The sequence below is a fragment of the Halichoerus grypus genome, chromosome 3 (genome assembly GCF_964656455.1).
Source record: "Halichoerus grypus chromosome 3, mHalGry1.hap1.1, whole genome shotgun sequence".
Taxonomy (NCBI): Eukaryota; Metazoa; Chordata; class Mammalia; order Carnivora; family Phocidae; genus Halichoerus; species Halichoerus grypus.
The window spans coordinates 188,076,402-188,097,791 of record NC_135714.1 but is presented as its reverse complement, the minus strand read 5'-3'; the positions used below and the strand labels follow the sequence as shown (position 1 = coordinate 188,097,791).

The following is a 21,390-nucleotide window of genomic DNA, read 5'->3' as shown; positions in this document are numbered from 1 at the left end:
GAAGAATGTGCTGGAGAAGGTTTACTAGCTTACCCAATTAACTATGTGATGTAAGTTGACTTATTTATTAATAAATTGAACATCAGATGTCCAGAAACCATGTCAAGGATAATCATTTTATTTGCAGTCATTTGATTTAATTTGTTTATCCACTTTTTGGACTATATAGCTAACATGAATCAAATTTTAAGAAATACAAAAGAGCATACAAAGAAATCTCTCCCTTACACTCTTGTGTCCTAAGGTGAACCATGATGAAGTTTCTTTTGTGTCTTTCCAAGGTTATTTTATACATATTCTAGCAAATAGGTGTGTTCCTTCCTTGATTTCTTTTTTATGTAAAGTGTAGCGCACTCTATACACTGTCCAAATGTAGCCATCTTTAATAGCGCTCAACGTATATAGTTTCAACATTAAGTTTTGTGGTCTTTTCCATGTTTTATAAAAGAGGGTATGCTTTATAGAAACTTCTTAAAATAAGGATTTGTTTTACATTTACATGCTTCCATTAAACAAATTCTAATGCCGTGCACTAACAATATCTTTTTACTTGATTTTCAAATATCCCATTTAAATGATCAAATATATAGAATTATCATCATCACCAGGTATTATTTCTCCTATGTCATGTCCAAAAAGCTCAACCTTCTACGAATGTCAAGGCTTCATCATATATAACCGATTTAGTTTTCAGATTTAGATTTGAACCGTGTGTTACTCATTCAATAATGCTGGAATTTATTCCAAAATAATGCTGGAGGCCACTTGCTTTTAGCTTCCTACTAAGAATTATATTGAAACTCCTTTTTGAATTTTCTTTTCTGTTCTCCCATACCTGGCATAATGCCAATTCATTTTTTACTAAAAAATGCAGCCATATTCTCTATTCTTTTCCCAATATTGCAATCCTGGCACTTGATCTCTGCAAACAATTATCTGGTTTCTTCAATTCTCCTTTTAATATTCTTTAAAGGAGTTGAAATATTTAAAATAGCCCTCTGGTCTGTGCAAAAACGTTCCCAGCTGTCTCAAAATATGAACCAAATTATACCAAGGGACTTATCTCTTGAAAATAAAGCCTACAGGAATGGTTCTAAATTCTCTAACTTTTAATTCAAGGCCTGTAATAACTGCCTTTTCACAGATATCTCCCCTCAGTCTGTCAGCTCAATAAAGATTGTGTTATTTTTAGTTTCTTGAGTTTTGTTGGTGTATTTCTCTTTCCATGGCCTCGTGAAGGCCATTCACCATGCTAGCCTGTCAACTTGTTTGCTACCCATATTTCAAGGTTCCACCATGTGACTGAGATGCCCCTGAACCCCTAACAATACTATGCTTGTTTGTAAGTGGGCATATTTTATCTTACTGGGTTTTATAACCACCTTCTGAGATAAAAGTTGTGAGCGTCCTTACCCCATGTTACCAATAAGGAAATGGAGGCCTACAGGGCTTAATCCTTCTTCTGGACTCCTCTGTATTGACAAGCTGCTCCACACACTTGTTACTCATTCTACGCAACTTTATAATGTTATCTTTCTATGCATGTATGACTTGTCATCACAGCTCAATTTCCTTAAAAGCACACAATTTATCAGGCTGTCCTTGGGTTCTCCCCGCTGTGACTTGAACAGGAAAGGAACACAGTAAATATGAGTGTTCGACTTATTAGAATCAAAGAATCATAAAACTTGGAGCAAAAAGGGATCTTGCAAATCACTTAATGAATATTTGTATGTCTCAACAGGTTTGAGGTTTGCCTAGCCCTGGAGGTAAGAGATACAATGCCCCTCATTTTTATTAAAAGATTTGAGATTAAAATTACTTTAGTTTTAAATAAATGCTGACATAGAATGGTATGAAATGTGAAATTTAAGTAAGTTTTAAGATGAAACATGAAACTTCAAAGAGACTCCAGAGAAATATCAGAACTATAATTGGCTGCTTCAGGCTACCCAGACTTCTAGGGGATAAATCTTTTTTTCTCCTCTGTAGTTGGTGCTATTTCTACTGAAAAAGTTGAGAAGCATAGAGTGCGATGTTAATTGAGGCCTGGAAAGGGTAAGCAAATTGCCCCAACTCACACATTAACTCATCCAATATTGATTCAGCATCTGCAGCTCAGTGTGCAAACACCAGGGCCAAAATAATGAGCAAAACAGACAAGGACACCCACCTTATAAAGTTTGTATCTAAGTGGGGGTGAAGGGAAGAGAGAGTCATTAAATTAATATTCAATGTGGGTAACCCACATAACCAGCCACTCTCTTGGTTAGTGCAACAGAACATATTAAGTAAAAACAACTCAAATCTTTATTGCAGACTTTCCAGAAAATACCCAAGGGAGAGTTCATTCATATTGCACAACAAAACCTCTTTAGCATCTTTTCCTGTACCTTACATTCTCAATATGGCTTTCAGCAGCTGGCCACTGACAAAAAATTAACTTTCCCAATGTTCTTCCTGATCTTCAGCCTTAACAGCTCCTAGCACTTTGGTCTCCTACCTCATCTCTCTTCCCATCTATTCTTTTTTTTTTAATTTTATTTTTAAAATTTATTTAAGTTCAATTTAATTAACATATAGTATATTATTATTTTCAGAGGTGGAATTTAGTGATTCATCAGATGCATATAACACCCAGTGCTCATTCCGTCACGTGCCTCCTTAATGCCCATCACCCAGTTACCCCATCCCCCCACCCACCTCCCCTCCAGCAACCTTCAGTTTGTTTCCCATAGTTAAGAGTCTCTTATGGTTTGTCTCTCTCTCGGTTTTCATCTTATTTTTCCTTTCATTCCCCTATATCCATCTGTTTTGTTTCTTAAATTCCACATATAAGTGAAATCATGTGATATTTGTCTTAGTCTGACTTATTTTGTTTAGCATAATACCCTCTAGTTCCATTCACATCACTGCAAATGGCAAGATTTCATTCTTTTTGATGTCTGAGTAGTATTCCATTGTATATATGGAATATATATATATATATATATATATATATATATATATATATCTCACACCTTCTTTATCCATTCCTCTGTTGATGCACATCTTCTTCCCATCTATTCTATCCTCAAAAATGAAGCTACCTTCTTATAAGAGATTTCAGTTGTTGTGGTAGTGGGAAAAAAATGTAAGACGTCATGAATTGATTTTTTGTACCTGTCACTTTTTTAATCCGCACAGCATGGTAAATGTAAAAGTGCAAACTTGACCTAGGCTGGGGAATTAGGGCAGACTTCTTTGAGAAAGGGACCCATTAAGCTGAGCTCAGACTGTTAAAGAAGTATTAACCAAGAAAAGGGGTAAGAACATTCCAGGCTTAGGGATCACAGCCAATTAAATTTCTTGTTGGGAAAAGCATGGAAATAACAAAAGGCCATTGTGGCTAGAATACAAGGTAAGCAAGTGAGGGGAAGAAGCTGGAGAGGGAGGCAAGGTCCAATTTTGCAGGGCCTTGTGGACCATATTTAGGATTTGGTCCCTTTCTCTGAGAGCAGTGAGAAGTTATCAAAAGGAAGAAGGGCAGTAATGGGATCAGATTTTTATTTTATTTATTTATTTTTTTAAAGATTTTATTTATTTATTTGACAGAGAGAGACAGCGAGAACAGGAACACAAGCAGGGGGAGTGGGAGAGGGAGAAGCAGGCTTCCCGCTAAGCAGGGAGCCCGATGTGGGACTCGATCCCAGGACCCTGGGATCATGACCTGAGCCGAAGGCAGACGCTTAATGACTGAGCCACCCAGGCGCCCCTGGGATCAGGTTTTTATTCTGATGCAAAGAACTGATGGAAACTAGAGATTTGGGAGATTTGCAGGTAATTCTAAGTAGACTTCTGGTAAATTTAAGTCATGCCAGAATTGATGAAAAAAAAAGTAAAAATTCAGAAACTTGGGGCACCAGGGTGACTCAGTCGGTTAAGCATCCAACTCTTGATTTAGGCTCAGGTCATGATCTCAGGGTTGTGAGATCAAGCCTCGCATCAGGCTCTGTGCTGAGTGTGGAACCTGCTTAAGATTCTCTCTCTCTTCCTCTGCCTCTCCTCTTTCTCTCTCTCCCTTTCTAAAAATAAAAATAAAGATAAAAAATAAAAATAATTCAGAAGTTCAGACTTAGTGCTTGATTGGAAATGGGTGCTGAAGGAGAGAGATATCAAGGATAACGTCCAAGTTTCTGGCTTGGGCAACTATATGGATAATAATAGATGTTGAAATAGGAAATTCTAGAAGATGACCAGCCTTTGTGGAGAAATTTTAAAGGTTAAAACGGCTTGATGAGATGGAAAAAAAAAAAAAATAGTGATTTTGCTCCAGCAGTCATGAAGCTTCAGAATTTTTTTACTTATTCTTGCTTGTTTTGCTTTATCGTTTTATCTCATCAATAACCACTTGAGAAACACATACAAAGCACGAGTTTACTTGGCTATTTTTTTTCATTGCTTTCAAAGAATGATATATACATTGTATCATTTAGTAAAATTGGTAAGAAGCAGTTTTGTTCTAAATTTCATATGTTGTACTGGGAAATGTAAGCATAAATATTATCTATGTTCTACATAAGAGATGTTGGGCTGTCTATCACTGTATAACAAATCACACCAAAACTTAGTGGCTTAAAACAACTATATTATTCTATTACTATTTTTCATGATCCCGGGGGTTGACTGGATGAATGTAGCTAATTCTTTAAAGTTTCCTTAGTCATATGTCTGGCTGGAAATATTTGGGCTTTTGACTGGAATACTCACATAAGACAACATGTTAGCCTTTCCATGTGGCTAAGCTTCTGCGCAGCATGGGAGTTGGGTTCTAAGAGAACTACCAGAAGCTGTACTGATCTTTACGACCCAACCTCAGAACTCATGTAGCAAAACTGCTGTACTCAAGGCCTGCCTGGATTCAAGGTAAGGGAATACAGTTCCCACCTCTCAACGGGAGGAGTGACAACGCCACTGTAAGATGAGCAGGTAGGGTGGGAGATGTTTCTGTAGCCATCGTCCATCGTGGGAAATACAGTCTGCCACAAGAGATAAATGCGGTTGGAAATAACCTCTTCTCTACTGGCCAATGTCTACAACAGAACTTGGCACTGAATAAGTATTTGCTCTGTGAATGAATAGGTAATTAGAATAAGATATACAATCTTCCCAAACTGATTCATGTTTATTATTTTTCACAATAAGCTAGGGCGCCTGGGTGGCTCAGTTGGTTAAGCAACTGCCTTCGGCTCAGGTCATGATCCTGGAGTCCCTGGATCGAGTCCCGCACCGGGCTCCCTGCTCGGCAGGGAGTCTGCTTCTCCCTCTGACCCTCCCCCCTCTCATGTGCTGTCTCTCATTCTCTCTCTCTCAAATAAATAAAAAAATCTTTAAAAAAAAAAAATAAGCTACTTTTTTCTAGAATCTTTCTTTAGTATAGAGAGAAGTGAATTAATGGAAAAAAAACTTAAAATTGAATAATATTATAAAACTATTAGTTTAGCTTTGACATTTTTCTTCAAGATTCTAATTTCTATGAAATAATTCCTAAATTGTTATAATTTCAAATATTTCATTTCGTTTTGTGGCAGAGACTGAGTAGTTAAAATAGTGTTTTAGGCTTAGTAATGGCACTCCATGTCTTAATGCTCTGAACCTGTGAATTCTCCTTATATGGCAAAAGAGACTTTACAGATGTGATTAAGGTAAGGATTTGGGGAGGAGGAGATCAGCTGGAAGATCCCAGTGGGCCCTAATGCAATTTCAAGTGTCTTTACAAAAGGGAAGCAGAGGGATATTGGACCACAGTAGAGGAAAAGCCAAGGCCACTGAGTTTGGACGAATGCAGCCAGGAGAACAGGAGAGCCTTACAGCTCCTAGAAGTAGAAGAGGCTTGCAAGAGAATCTCCCCACGGCTCCCCACTGATACCTTGACTCCAGCCCCTTAAGACTTACTTTGCACTTTCGACCTCCAGACTATTGGAGAACAAAGTTGTGTTCTTGTAAGCCATGAAGTTCGTGGCAATTTGTTACAGCAATAACAGAAAACTAATACTGTCAATAAACTAGTGAAATGGAAGAAAAATAGTTTGCATTTCAAATAATTCAAACCTATATGTTCTTCTGCTGACATAAATAGGAGATTGATATGGTAAATTAAAATGCTGAATGAAGATTATGCATATTAAAATGAGTATATGTGGTTGTAAAAATTTTTCTTTTGAGACGGGTAGTATAGTAATTAATCTTCATTTTTTTCAAGTTGTAAGTTCCTGCCTTTAAGATCTTAGTTATAGTTTTAGTGATGTCTTTCTTATGTTCCAGCTCTAAGACTAAGACACATGGGCCAAGAGTTACATAAATATACATGGCCACATTTTGCATAATGTTTTATTTTAAAATAATTTCAAACTTACAGAACAGTTGCAAGAATAATACAAGAAGAAAAAAAAAGAATAATACAAGAAACTTCTGTAACCCTTCACCATATCCACTATCTCCATTTTGTCCCATTTGCATGCACATGATGTGCACACACACACACACACACACACACACACACAAACACACTCACACCATTGTTTGAACCATTTGAGAGAATTGGAGACATTTTTCTCCTTTACCGTCAAATACTCATGTGTATTTCCTAAGAATACAGACACTCCCTTTCATAACCACACTCAAAATTTCAAAATAAAGAAATTAAACTTTGATAAAATGCTATTATCTAACCCAAAACCCAATTCAAGTTTTGCCAGTTGCCCCCAGAGTATTCTTTCATAGCTACTGGTTCTTCCATTCAAGCATCCAATCCAGTAACTCTCAGTGCATTCAGATGTCATAGCTTTGAGACTTCTTTCCTATGCGACACTTCCTCAGCCTTTCTTGGTCGTCCCTCACCATGGCACTCTTGACAAGGGCAGGCTAATTATTGCGTACAGTTATCCCTCGGTTTGGGTTTGTCTGGGGTTTCTTCCCAGTTCGGGTTTGACGCATAATACCAAGTGCCTCAAAAAGTGTATCTCAGGGCATCAAATCAGGAGTCACTTGATGTCAGGTGGTCTCAGTGTTGATGATGATCATTTTGATTACCTGGTTAGGGTGATATATAGGAGGTTTCTCCATGATCAAGTCACTACTGTTTTTCCTTTTAAGTGAATTAAAGAAATTTGTGAGGAGAAACTCGGAGACTCTGTAAACATACTTTCCTCTCCGTACTTCCACTCATGGAATGATTTCTAATTCCATCATCCCCTCAGTGTTTGTTAGTCAGCATAGTAGAAAGAGGCACCTCTTCTATTTCTTTCTTTCTTTCTTTCTTTCTTTCTTTCTTTCTTTCTTTCTTTCTTTCTTTCTTTCTTTCTTTTTCTTTCTTTCTTTCTTCTTTCTCTTTCTTTCTTTTTTCTTTCTTTCTTCTTTCTATTTCTCTTTCTTTCTTTCTTCTTTCTCTTTCTTTCTTCTTTCCTTTTCTTTTTTTCTTTCTTTCTTCTTTCTTTCTTTCTTTCTTTCTTTCTTTCTTTCTTTCTTTCTTTCTCTTTCTCTTCCTTCCTTCCTTCCTTCCTTCCTTCCTTCCTTCCTTCCTTCCTTCCTTCCTTCCTTCCTTCCTTCTTTCCTTCCTTTCCTTCCATCAGTATGGACTCAAAACTTAACTTTATTCAATAGGTTCTAATCCATTACCATTATTATATTAATGTTTAATTTGCCCCAGTGTTGGTCAGTGGGAACTACTTCAAGCCAAATTCTAAGTCCTTTTGATTTGTGCTCATCTTATTTTGAGCATATCTTTACAGATACAGTAAGATGTTCCTGACTCATCTTGCACTTTTCTTGCCTCAATTTTGGAACCAGCATTTCCCCAAGGAATTCAAATTCTATTTAATGGATAAAAGGTAATTAGAAACAATGATCTGGGTAACAGGTGTGCTCTTTGCTAAAAGCTCTTCTGGGCCTTGTGAGCGGCCATATCTAGGAAATTATATACACATGTACATACACAAATACATGTATTTAGATTTATTTCCACGTCTCTAACTGCTACTTTCTGTATCAGTAGCTTAGTCAGTTTGGGCTGCTATAATAAATTACCATCTTAGACTGTGTGGCTCAAACAATAAGCATTTATTTCTCACAGTTCTGAGGCTGGAAATCCAAGATTTGGGTGCCAGCATGGTCAGGTTTTTGGTGAGAACTCTCTTCCTGGTTTACAGACAGCTGTCCTCTTACTGTGTCCTCACATGGTGAAAAGAGAGGTAGCTGGCTTCCTGGCTTCTTCTTATAAGAGCACTATTCTCATTCACGAGAGATGCATCATTATGACTTAATCACGCCCCCCACCCCAAAGCTCCACCTCCAAATAATATCACATTGGGATTAGAGTTTCAACAATGAATTTGGGGATGGACACAAACATTCAGTCCATTATAATGTATAAATATATGTCTAGATATGAAAAACCATGAGTTAATATTTGTATCTCCAATCCCAACCCAATAGCACAGGATACACTTCATTCTTCCCCCTTTCAATATTTCCAATTCTCTTCACCAAAAATAAGAAACCCGATTTTCATTATCCTCAATATATTTATACACTTGCTCAAGTCTAGAATACACAGAGAGTAGTTTTGGAATTGCTAATCCCCTGAGAAAAGCAAACCTACTAGAGTTAATGTTTGTTTTGGGTCCTTTGTCTTTGAGGTAAAATTTCAATGCCATGAAATGCACAAATCTTAAGTATACTGTCTTAATCTGTTAGGGCTGCTGTAAGAAAGTATCATAAACTGGGTGGCTTATAAACAACAGAAACTTGTTTTTCACAGTTCTGGATGCTCGAAATCCAAAATTAGAGTGCCAGCTTGTTCAGGTCCTGGTGAGAGCCCTCTTCCTGCTTGCAGACTGACTTCACACTATCCTCACAGGGGAGAAAGAGGTTAAGGGCTCTCTGGGGTCTCTTTGAAGGGCACCAACACCATTCTTGAAGGCTCCACTCTCATGACCTTATTACCTGTCATAAGCTCTACCTCCTAAAAGTATCACACTGAGGGGTAGAATTTCAACATATGAGTTTTGGGGGAACACAAAACATTCATTCCATAATATACGCAATTTGATGAGTTTGGACAAATGCATACTCCCATATAATCTACACCCCTATCAAAATTTAGAACATTTCCTCACCCCATAAAGTTCCCTTGTACTTCCTCCTAATTATCACCTTGCCAGAGACAAAAATGCTCTTCTAGTTTTTTTTATCCCAGATTTATTTTTTCAGCATAGATATTTTAACCTATTCAAGAAATTCATATAAGTGTCATAAAGTTCAGCAATTCCACTTCTGGGTATATACCCAAAGAAAATGAAAACATCAATTTGAAAAGATATATGCACCCCTATGTGCACTGCAGCATGATATATTATAGCCAAGATATAATACATAGTAGCTTAAGTGTCCACTCATAGATGAATGGATAAAGAAAATGTGGTACATATACATCTATCTCACTATCTATGCACACACATACACACACATATATAGATCTCTATATACACAATATATACATATATACACATGCATACACACGTAATGAAGTATCACTCGACCATAAGAAAGAATAAAATCTTGCCATTTGTGACAACATGGATGGATCTAGAGACCACTATGTGAAGTAAGTCAGACAAGAAAAGACAGATATTGTATGATTTTACTTATATGTGGAATCTAAAAAAACAAAACAAATGAACAAACAAAGCTAAACAGAAACAGACTCATAAATACAGAGAACCAACTGGTGGTTGCTACTGGGGAGAAGAACGGGGGATGAATGAAATAGGTGAAGGGGACTAAGAGGTACAAACTTTCAGTTATAAAATAAATAAGTTACAGGGATGTAATGCACAGCATAGGGAATATAATCAATAATACTGTAATCACTTTGTATAGGGACAGATAACTACCCTTATCATGGTGAGCATTTTGTAATGTGTATAAATGTTGAATCATTATGCTATACACCTAAAACTAATATAATATTCTATGTCAACTATACGTCAATTTAAAAAAAATCATACAAGTGGAATCATACAGTGATACACTTTGTATCTAGGTTCTATTTTTCACTGAGCATAATGTCCAAGATTCATCTATGTTTTTAGGTATTCTTTTCTTCTGGATAATTTTCCAGTGTTTGAATATACCACAATTTGCTTACCCAATCACCTATTAATAAGCATTTGGATTGTTTCAGTTTTTGATGGCTATGAATGTTCTTGTTCATGCCCTTTTCATTCTTCTTTGGTAAATAGGAGTATAGTTTCTGAGTCATAGGGTAGATGTTTGCTTAACTTTAAAAAGAAATTGCCAAATCTTTTCTAAGTGGTTGTACCATTTTGCAATTTATGGGAGTTCCACCACATCTTGGCTGATACTTGGTATTTTTAGAGTTTTTAATTTTAGCCATTCTATTGGGTATGGAATAGTATCTCATTGCAGTTTTTTAAAAATTTTATTTTGATTCCATACAGTTAATACACAGTGTTATATTAGTTTCAGGTATACAATATAGTGACTCAGAAATTCTATACATTACTCCTTGCTCATCATGATATGTGTACTCTTAATTCCCATCACATAGTTCACCCATTCCCCCACCCACCTCACCTCTGGTAACCATCAGTTTGTTCTTTATAGTGAAAGGTCCGTTTACTTGGTTTCTCTCCCTCCCCACCTTCCTTTGCTTACTTAATATTGCAGTTTTAATTTACATCTCTCTGATGAACAATAATATTGAGCACTTTATTGTGCTTACTTGACATTCATAAAATTTCCTTTGTCATGTGTCTCTTAAAATTTTTTATCAACTTTTTTCTTGGATTTATGTCTTTTTTTAAAGATTTTATTTATTTATTTATTTGAGAGAGAGAGAGCAAGTGTCCGAACACACATGCATGCACATGAGCAGGGGGAGGGGCAGAGGCGAAGGGAGAGGGACAAGCAGACTCTGTGGGCTGACTGCAGAGCCATAATTGGGGCTCCATCTCAGGACCCTGAGATCATGACCTGAGCCGAAACCAAGTGTTGGATGCTCAACCAACTGAGCCACCCAGCAGCCACTTGGATTTATGTCTTTTTATTATTGAGTTGTAGCACTCATTCTAAAATTCTGAATAGAAGTCCATTGTCAGATATATTTTAACATACATTTCCCAGGCTGTGGTGTCCTATTCATTTCCTTCAGTCTCTCTCGATAAGAAGTTTTTAATTTTTAATTTTGAGGAAGTTTAATTTATCAATTTTCTTCTATGTTTGTTTCTTTCTCTGTCCTATCTAAGAAATCTTTGCCTTCCTCCAGGTTTTGACAATATACTTATGTTTTCCCTTTAGAATCTCTATAATTCATCCTTTACATTTAGGTTTGTGATTTATCTTGAATTAATGAGGTAGAGGTTACAGTTCTTTTGTTTTCATGTGGATATTTAGTTTTCCAAATAATTTATTGAAGACTTCCTGTCCTCACTGAATTGCTTTGGTGCCATTATAAGTGTGACTTTATCATATAGTTTGGAATCCAGGAGGATGATAGCACCAGCTTTGTTCTCTTTTCTCAGGATTGCTTTGGCTATTCGGGGGTCTTTTGTGGTTCCACACAAATTTTAGGATTGTTTCTTCTATTTCTGTAGATGGGCACCTTTGTCCAAAATGAAATAACCATATAGATGTTGGTCAATTTCTGCTCCTTATTGTATTCCATTGATCTATTCTATTGCTAATATTACACATCTTGGTTACTATAACTTTATATTAAATTTTGAAGCTAAGTAGTCTAGATCTTCCAGGTTTGTTTTTTTATTTCATTATTTTGCCTATCCTAAGTCCTTGGCATTTCCACATAACTTTTAGAATCAGATTGTCACTTTTACAAAAGCATCTGCTGTGATTATGGTTAAGACTGCAGTACATTCCCAGGTCAGTCTGGGAAGAACTGACATCTTAATAATATTGAGTCCTCCAAAACATGAACATTCTGTATCTCTATATTTATTTAGGTGTTATTTAATCGCTCTTATCAGTATTATAGTTTTTAGCATTGAGGTTTTGCATATCTTTTATTGAATTTGTACCTAACTATTTTATGTTTTTAATGTTATTGTTAATGGAATTACTTTGATTTCTAAATTGTTTACTGTTAGTACACAGAAATACCTTGATTCTTTATACTGACCTTATATCCCAAAATCTTGCTAAACTCACATTTAGTTTCAGTACCTTTTTTGTAAATTCCCTAAAATGTTCTATATAAACAATTATATTACCTGCAAATAGGAATCATTTCCCTTCTCCCTCTCAATTGTTATGTCTTTTATTTCCATTTCTTGCTTTACCAATAAAATAGAAGTAAAGGGAGAATAGACATTTTTGCCTTGTTTCCGTCCTTAGGAAAGGAGCAGTCATTCACCATTGAAAGGGTCTAAAATATGCTGCTTCCAAATATGTCACTTTGACATAAGTATTATTTTGAACTGAAGGCACCTGAGAATCAACAGATGGAAGAAAAATCCTCTGCCCTCCCCTTAACTGCCTAAATGCAGGACACAAATTTCCCTTTGTGAAGGTGTCATTGGCATAAGCTTCCTCCCTCCCCCTACCGTCTCCTGAACCAGGATGAGGAGAGCAACTCCTACCAACAGAGAGAATGGAGGGCCAGTACAGAGATGAGGCTGCATAAACAAACTTTACTAGAATATTCCTTATCTCAAATTAGTTTCTCCCATATATATCCTAGTTACTTTCCCACCATTTGTCAGCCCTGGAAGCCCAAACCTCCTTTCCTTTGTCTAGTCACTTCTCCATATTATTTTGCCTTTTGTTAAAATGGTGTATAAGCCCCGAAGCCTAACCACTTCTTTGGGTTTTCTTTTCTGTGATGCTCCCATGCACATAAAAGTGTTAAAATTGGGACGCCTGGGTGGCTCAGTCGTTAACCGTCTGCCTTCGGCTCAGGTCATGATCCCAGGGTCCTGGGATCGAGCCCTGCATCGGGCTCCCTGCTCAGCTGGGAGTCTGCTTCTCCCTCTCCCTCTCCCCCTGCTTGTGTTCCCTCTCTTGCTGTGTCTCTCTCTGTCAAATAAATAAATAAAAAATTAAAAGAAAAAAAAAGTGTTAAAATTGATGAAATGTGGAAGGCTTTTCTCCTGTAATCTGTCTTTTGTTAGTTTAATTTGCAGGACCCAGTCACCAGCCATTGAACTCAAAAGGGTAGAGGGAAAGTTGGGTTTTTTGTTTGTTTGTTTGTTTCCTACATCATCAAGTATGATATTAGCTGAAGGGTTTTCATAAATGCCCTTTATCAAGCTGAGGAAGTTCCTTTCTATTCTCAGTTTGTTGAGAGTTCTGTCATGAGTGTATCTGCTTTATTATGTGCCCCAAACTCTGTCCTTTAACTTTCTAAGTCATTAAGACTATATTTTTCTACTTGTGTTCTAGCCACTCTGCATCACAGAAAATGGGCAGTGTCTTCAATTAAAAAGTAATGCACAGTACCCTTTTTCAAGAATTTACTTCCCTCTAGTTTCTACCCACTTTTGGTCACTTTCCAGGGCCTTCAAATAGACATTGTTTAATTTTTTTCTTTTTTTCTTTTTTTAAAGATTTTATTTATTTATTAGACAGAGAGAGAGAGAGAGAGAGCACGAGCAGGGGGAGTGGGAGAGGGAGAAGCAGGTTTCCCGCCGAGCAGGGAGCCCGATGCGGGGCTCGATCCCAGGACCCTGGGATCATGACCTGAGCCGAAGGCAGATGCTTAACGACTGAGCCACCCAGGCGCCCCTATATGTGGATTTTTTAAAAAGATTTTATTTATTTATTTGTCAGAGAGAGAGAGAGAGAGAGAGCACAAGGAGGGGAAGCGGCAGGCAGAAGGAGAAGCAGGCTCCCCACTGAGCAAGGAGCCTGATAAGGGACTCGATGGACCCTGAGATCATGACCTGAGCTGAAGGCAGACACTTATCTGACTAAGCCACCCAGGCGTCCCTATACAGTGGATTTTTTTAAAGCACACAGAGAATATAGTATCCATTTAGTAAATATTTTGGGGTTAGCTATGATAAAAGAAAATGACACATCTTAAGCTAATAAAATATTATATCTCAGTTTCATCTCCATTAAACTGGAAAAAGGAAAGTGATTATTACATGTATCCATGGATTTGTTCTCCATAAAAATAATTGGCCTCTCTTAAATATTTACCACAACAAACATGTGATTAACATATTTGGGATTGCAGGGGTTACTATTTTATTTAAATCCACTTTATGGGAGATAAGACATTTGTACTAAAACCAAAGAGGGGCTCTTCATCGGAACCTGGATAAATCTGTGATAACTGTCCCATAAGAAAAGCACTGGGTCTGCTTGGAAGGATTCTATAAATCACAAGCTCGGGTTTAAACCAATTGCAAGTAAATCTTGATGAAAGGACTTCTCAGTTAAATGAAACTATTTAGTTCTTCCTCAAAGAAGGCAAAACTACACCTGAAGCCCTTGGCTTTAGGTCTTGACAAAGACTCCATTCTTCACTGGTTGAATAACTTCCTTTGAAAACAATTAAAATCATGTCTGGTAAAAGAATGCAAAGTTATTCTGTTTCTTATTTTAATATTCTTGTAAATAGAGTTCAGTTACAGTTCAGTATTGTTTGAGGTCTTCATTAATAATGAGAGTACAGACTAGATAAAAAGATCTAAGTTCTAATATTCCACTTTTGAAGCAAGAAGAAAGAAAAATACTTGCCAGTCATGGAGTAAACCTAAGTATCTTTCAAAACTATTGAACCTACTGAAAGCTTTTCCTAAGGACAATCTACAATCGATATAAAAGGCACTACAGAAAATGAATATTTAATGATCGACAAGCCAATATGCTGAATGTGAGGAATAATGGCTTGGGAAAATAGATAGAAGGATTTTGTTACATTGGAGGATCAAATGAATTACAATTAGTCTAATGATGAAACCTTTTAAGTCTTTGCTTTATGGCTGTTGTCCTGAAATTCTAGTCATGGGTTTATTATAAATCCTATTTTCATGGTCCACTGAGCTTCTCCACATGCACGCAGATAACACAAACTCATTATTATCCACAAAAGGTTCATGAACCTAAGATTAAATTTAACTTTATAATTATTATTATTATTTGGCTTATCATTTTTACTTCAGATACAAAACAGAAGACATATTGACAGCCTACAATGTTTTTAAAAAGCTGTTTCGAAGACCTCTCAGCTTCCAGTTCACCTTCGTCTCTGAATGAAGGATAAGGAATAATTCCATCAAGCAGCAACAAATAAGTCTAACAGGTCAGGCTGATCTGGAAACAGTCAACCTACAAAAGGCTTGAAATCAATCCAATTGGAAAAATTTCCCCCTTTAAAAGCAATGGCTTTTTAGTTCATTCCCTTAAAGATGAAATGGCCAGTCCTTTTATTCCATGAGGATTTTTTTCTGGAGGTTCTAACCTGTTTTTCAGAGGGATCCACTCAATTTCCTCAACGCCTTAGGATTATTTGGGCCTAGTGAGTATGGTGTCTCTGTGCCAGTTGATGAGTCAGGGAATAAGGAAGGAAATGACTCAGTGTGTGTGTGTGTGTGTGTGTATGTGTGTGTGTGTGTGTGTGTGTGTGTGTGTGTGTGTGTGGTGGAGGAGGTAGCTATGAAAAAGCCTCTCTTTTGAATCCCAGAATATGTTTACTGTATTATTATTCTTTTGCTCTCCCTAAGTAAGCTTTTTGGGGGGTATGGGTCTACTTCATCCTTTCAAATTCTATATTCAACAATTCATTGTTTTGACTTCTTGGAATACTCTTGAGATTTTCAGTTCTTACTTTTCTTTTTTTCACACTAGAAAAATGAATGAGGATATTTATAAATTTGGGGCCAAGTTAAAGCAACCAGCAAATATAAATCATCTGAACTATTCTTAAGGCACTGTCACTTTGGAACAGTTAAGCAAGCTGTGTAACCTAGAGTAATTTATTTGACTACTTTGTGCCTCAATTTCTCTATCTATAAAATAGAGCTTAAAAATAGTACCCAGTAGATAGAGTATTACAAAGATCAATTAAATTAATAGATATAAAAACACTTAGAACAATGCCTGGCAAACAACAAGTGTCCTATAAATGTTACACATCATTATTGTAATTGTTGCATTTTCTTTTTAAAAAATCTAACGAACAGTGTTATGCCATTTATGTCAATCAAAATCCTTTTCTGATATAAATCAATTATATTTCTATATTTTTATATAATTTTGTAATGTGATCATGGGTTCAAGCTCTTTTGTTTTACTTTATTTCATACAAACATATCCATGCATTACATCTTCCAGTTACTTGTCATTCTAATTTGTATATAGTAATATATGATGGTTTTACTTACTTAAATATTTTTTGGCATTTGAACTAATGCTAATTTCCCCCATAACAGGTAATGCTTCACTGAAAATTTTGATATGTTAGTTTTCCTCCATCAAGACAGAGGGAATGGGTAATGGGTCAAAGAACATGTTGTAGATTACCCTGAAGGAAGATGTAGCCATTTTGTATTTCTACCATTAATATATAAAGTATACCCTCTGCCTCTTCCCAAAGACGTCAAGATTGGGTTTTATAATTTTTAAATTTCTTTCTTTAGTATGTTTGTCGGGGAGATCTCACGTTGGCTGGGTTTGCCTTTTTTTTTTTTTTTTCATTTTCAATACAACTGTGATTTTTTAAAAACATGATGATTTAGTTTAAATTTTTTGAATGTACACTTTTTGACCATTCATAAAGTGGAAAGTGGTTACTGACTTACGTAATCATTGATTTTTCTCATATATTCTTTCTCTTGAGAGAAATCTATTATCAGATTATGTCTGTAGTATATTTTACTTTAGAAATTTTCCTTTATAATATTTTTATTTTATATTTCATTGCATGAAAATTAAAAGATCTAAAAACATGTTCAATGAATCTATCATATTCCTGGTAATAACCTTCATTCATTTCTCCAGTGATTAGAAGTGCATGTTCTCTCCATCTGGGATAAATAAGCTACTCTTCAGTTTTTAAAATTTCTTTTACTCTTTGATACAGCTGGAATTTATTGTAGCGTTTGAGTCTCATGTGTTTATGTATCTAAGTGATCCCTTCCAACTTGTCAGCCAACTATTTGGAAGACAATGTATTTAGCGGTTATCTCTTGCCCTATGTTTGTTTTGTCTCTGTTCTAGGTCAAGTTCATGTTTCAAAGTATGATAACTCAATTCCATATGATTTTGAACAGTGTATTCAGTTTTCCAACTAGGCTGGATCTAGGCTAGGCTGAGTCTACCTTTATTACCTATGAACATGTTTTGATATTGCCATCCATTTACTTTTCACTAGTAATTCTCATAGGAATTTTAGTTGTACTGCAATAAATCTATATATTAAAATAAAAAATATTGGTGTCTTTACTTAGTTTCTATAAATAAACATATGGCATAGTTCTTTAGTTATGTTTTTAATTTTTTTCCATTAGGATTTATTGATAAAAAATACTCTGTGTTTCAAATCAAATTTATTGCAAGGTATTTAATGCATTTGTTGATATGGTGAATTCTGTTTTCTAGTTGTGTATAATGACTAGTTTTTGTTTGATTCCACTGAAATTTTAAGTATGCAACCATGTAACATGCAAAGTCAGATCTGTTCACATTCTCTATGTAGTGATAGTGGTGACAAGATTACCTTATTACATCTCTGTTTTTTGACTAAATTGACCCAAGTGTGAACTGACTCTAACATTTTTTTGTTAAGAGATCTTTAACAACAGACTGTACAATTGATCCTGGTCCTTTTCATTTTAAAATTACCATTAGAGTTAAAGTTGTGTATTATTTTTGAGCTATACGTTTGGGACTGAAGCACAAAAGCAAATCTAACACAGAACTAGGAAGAGTTATAAAGGTGTAGTTGTTTGCTGCTTGTAGGTCAGACTGACCTGGTTTCTATCTTAATCCTGTATTTATTAGCTGTGCAACATTGAGCATTTTTATAATCAGACTGGGTTTCAATTTTATCATTTATAAAGTGGGTATAAAAATATCTCCTTAAAAAAAAAAAAAAAATCTCCTTAAGGAGCACCTAAGTGGCTCAGTCAGTTAAGCATCTGCCTTCAGCTCAGGTCATGATCCCAGGGTCCTGGGATGGAGCCCCACATAGGGTCCCTGCTCAGCGGGAAGCCTGCTTCGCCCTCTGCCTCTGCCGCTCCTCTGCTTATGCTCTCTCTCTCTCTGTCAAATAAATAAAACATTAAAAAGGCACCTACTTAATAATCCAATTAAAAATGGGCAGAAGATATGAATAAACATTTTTCCAAAGAAATATAGAGATGGCCAGGGATGCCTGGGTGACTCAGTTGGTTGAGTGTCTGCCTTCAGCTCAGGTCATGGTTCCAGGGTCCTGGGATTGAGTCCTGCATCAGGATCCTTGCTCAGTGAGGAGTCTTCTTCTCCTTCTGCCTGCCATTCCCCTGCCATTCCCTTCCTCCCTCTGACAAATAAACAAAAAGTTCTTAAAAAAAAAGAAATACAGAGATGGCCAATAAACACATGAAAAGATGCTCAACATCACTGATGCTCAGGGAACTGCAAATCAAAACTGCAATGAAAAAATATCACAATGGTCAAATATCACAACTGTCAGAATGGCTAAAATCAATAACACAAGAAACAAGAGGTGTTGATGAGGATGTGGAGAAAGGGGAACCCTCATTTACTGTTTTTGGGAATTCAAATTGGTGCAGCCCCTCTGGAAAACAGTATGGAGTTTCCTCAAAAAGTTAAAAATAGAAGTAACCTATGATCCAGCAGTGCACTACTCAGTATTTACCAAAGAATACAAAAAGGCTAATTCAAAGGACTACATGCACCCCGATGTTGATATCAGCATTATCTACAATAGCCAAATTATAGAAACAGCCCAAGTGTCCATCAACTGATGAATGGATAAAGAAGATTGGTACACACACACACACACACACACACAGGAATATTACTCAGCCATAAAAAAGAATGCAATCTTGCCATTTGCTAGACATGGCTAGAGTTAGAGTATAATGCTAAGCAAAATAAGTCAGTCAGAGAAAGACAAATACCATATGATTTCACTCATATGTGGAATTTAAGAAACAAAACAAACAAGCAAAGGGGAATAAAGAGAGAGAGAGAGAGAGAGGCAAACCAGGAAATAGATTCTTAACTACAGAGAACAAACTGATGGTTACCAGAGGGCAGGTGGGTGGGGGGATGGGTGAAATAGGTGATGGGGATTAAGGAGTGTACTTGTGATGAGCACAGGGTGCTGTATGAAACTGTTGAATCACTATATTGTACACCTGAAACTAATATTACACTGTATGTTAACTAACTAGAATTTAAATAAAAATTTTTTTTTTTTTTTTTAAAGATTTTATTTATTTATTTGACAGAGAGAGAGACAGCGAGAGCAGGAACACAAGCAGGGGGAGTGGGAGAGGGAGAAGCAGGCTTCCTGCCGAGCAGAGAGCCCGATGTGGGACTCGATCCCAGGACCCTGGGATCATGACCTGAGCCGAAGGCAGACGCTTAACGACTGAGCCACCCAGGCGCCCCATAAATAAAAATTTTTAAAAACCGTCTGCTTAATAGGGTTGCTATGAGTAATGAAAAATTAACATATGTAAAGTGTAAAATGCCTACATAATGCATGGTACACCAGCAAGAGGTTGTGGTGATCATTAGATGAAGTCAAATGAAATAATAAGTATGGAAAGTACTGGCAAAATATCTGTATTTGTATTGAGGACTATTTAATAGTCCTCAAATAAAAGCTGGTTGCCTTCTGCTTTTTTTGCTTTTCTTTGTCTATGGTTCCCTTTTAGCATCCACAAGGGGCTTATACTAACCTGTCTAAACATTTTATTCTCTGTGCTGTCAAGGAGCGTGCGCCATACAGGGCTTCTGGCAGTGAAAATCTTCCATTTGATAGTCACTTGTGCATGGAAGATGAGAGGTCATCATTTCCGAACTTTCCAATCCCCACATAAAAACAGACAGAGGAGCAAGGACAGCAAAATTCAAACCCATGGACAAGATCTATAACAAAACTAGATGACAAGGTATGTGCACGAAGCTCAAAACACTAGTAATTGAGGAAAGGTACGGACAGCACAAGAGCTGGGTGGTATCACCAGCTCTATAGTAGAACACAGACGGAAGCCGTGAGGCATTGAGAGATCTGAGAATCCCCAAATAGCCAAAAAATACTCACACGAAAGCTTGGAGGTTCCATTTGAGACTAGCAGCTGAAACTGGAAGAAGTTTTGCATACCACAATGGCAGAGGAGTGCAAAGTGTCTTGGGGAGCACAGTGAATGTTCAAAGCTAATCAGCCAAATTTCCGGTCCAGGACAAGCACTGCACAGAGGAGAAACTTGTGAGAAAATCATGCTAATTAAGTAGAACAGGGACAATAGAGACAAAAGAAAGAGAGGGTCCACATGAAAGTGAGGAAGTGACTCTTCAAAAGATCTCAGAAAGTAAGCTGCTATATTTTTAAACACTACACAAAAGCAACAAAAAAAAAAAAGACAGCAATACAGCTGTGAAATTAGAAAAACTGTCTCAAATCCTGCCTTAAATCCTTTCCCAAAGTTCAGGAAAACTATTTCACATAAAAAAAATTGAGAAAAAAATTATCCAGGTTAAATCCCATACAAAATTATGATAAGGAAAAAGAGAATAAGAAATTCTAGTTCCACAAGCAGTGTGCTGGCGTCAACCCTACAGGGCTCCTTCTCAGCACGTGGCTGAAGAAGAAAGAGAAGGGAAAGGAAAGGGGAAGAGAAAGGAGAAGAAGGGGAAGGAGGAGGAGGAAGAGGAGAAGAAGAAGGAGGAGGAGGAGAAGGTGAAGGAGAAGGAGAAGAAGAAGGGGAAGAAGAAGAAGGGGAAGAAGAAGGAGAAGGAGGAGGAGGAGAAGGTGAAGGAGGAGGAGAAGGAGGAGGAATTGAAGAGCATCCTTACAGTGACAAAAATGCCAGCAAGGCACACCTACCGAAAAGATGAAAACCACTACCTACTATTTCAACATGAGCTAAAAGACATTAAAGAAATCATACAAGATATGAGAGAGTAACAAAAATGAGAATTAGAAGGGGCGCCTGGGTGGCTCAGCCGTTAAGCGTCTGCCTTCGGCTCAGGTCATGATCCCAGAGTCCTGGGATCGAGCCCCGCATCGGGCTCCCTGCTCTGCGGGAAGCCTGCTTCTCCCTCTCCCACTCCTTCTGCTTGTGTTCCCTCTCTCGCTGTGTCTCTCTCTGTCAAATAAATAAAATCTTAAAAAAAAAAAAATGAGAA

At 36.8% G+C, this 21,390-nt stretch overlaps 1 long non-coding RNA gene across 1 annotated transcript in view; it reads right to left on the bottom strand.

Moving 5' to 3' along the window:
* The window catches only part of LOC118551629 (uncharacterized), a 52,433-nt gene that overhangs the window by 20,686 nt on the left and 10,357 nt on the right, over positions 1-21,390 (bottom strand). The window contains exon 4 of the long non-coding RNA XR_013446659.1: positions 20,306-20,451. This is a non-coding gene — a long non-coding RNA (uncharacterized LOC118551629). The remainder of the gene's footprint in view (positions 1-20,305; positions 20,452-21,390) is intronic.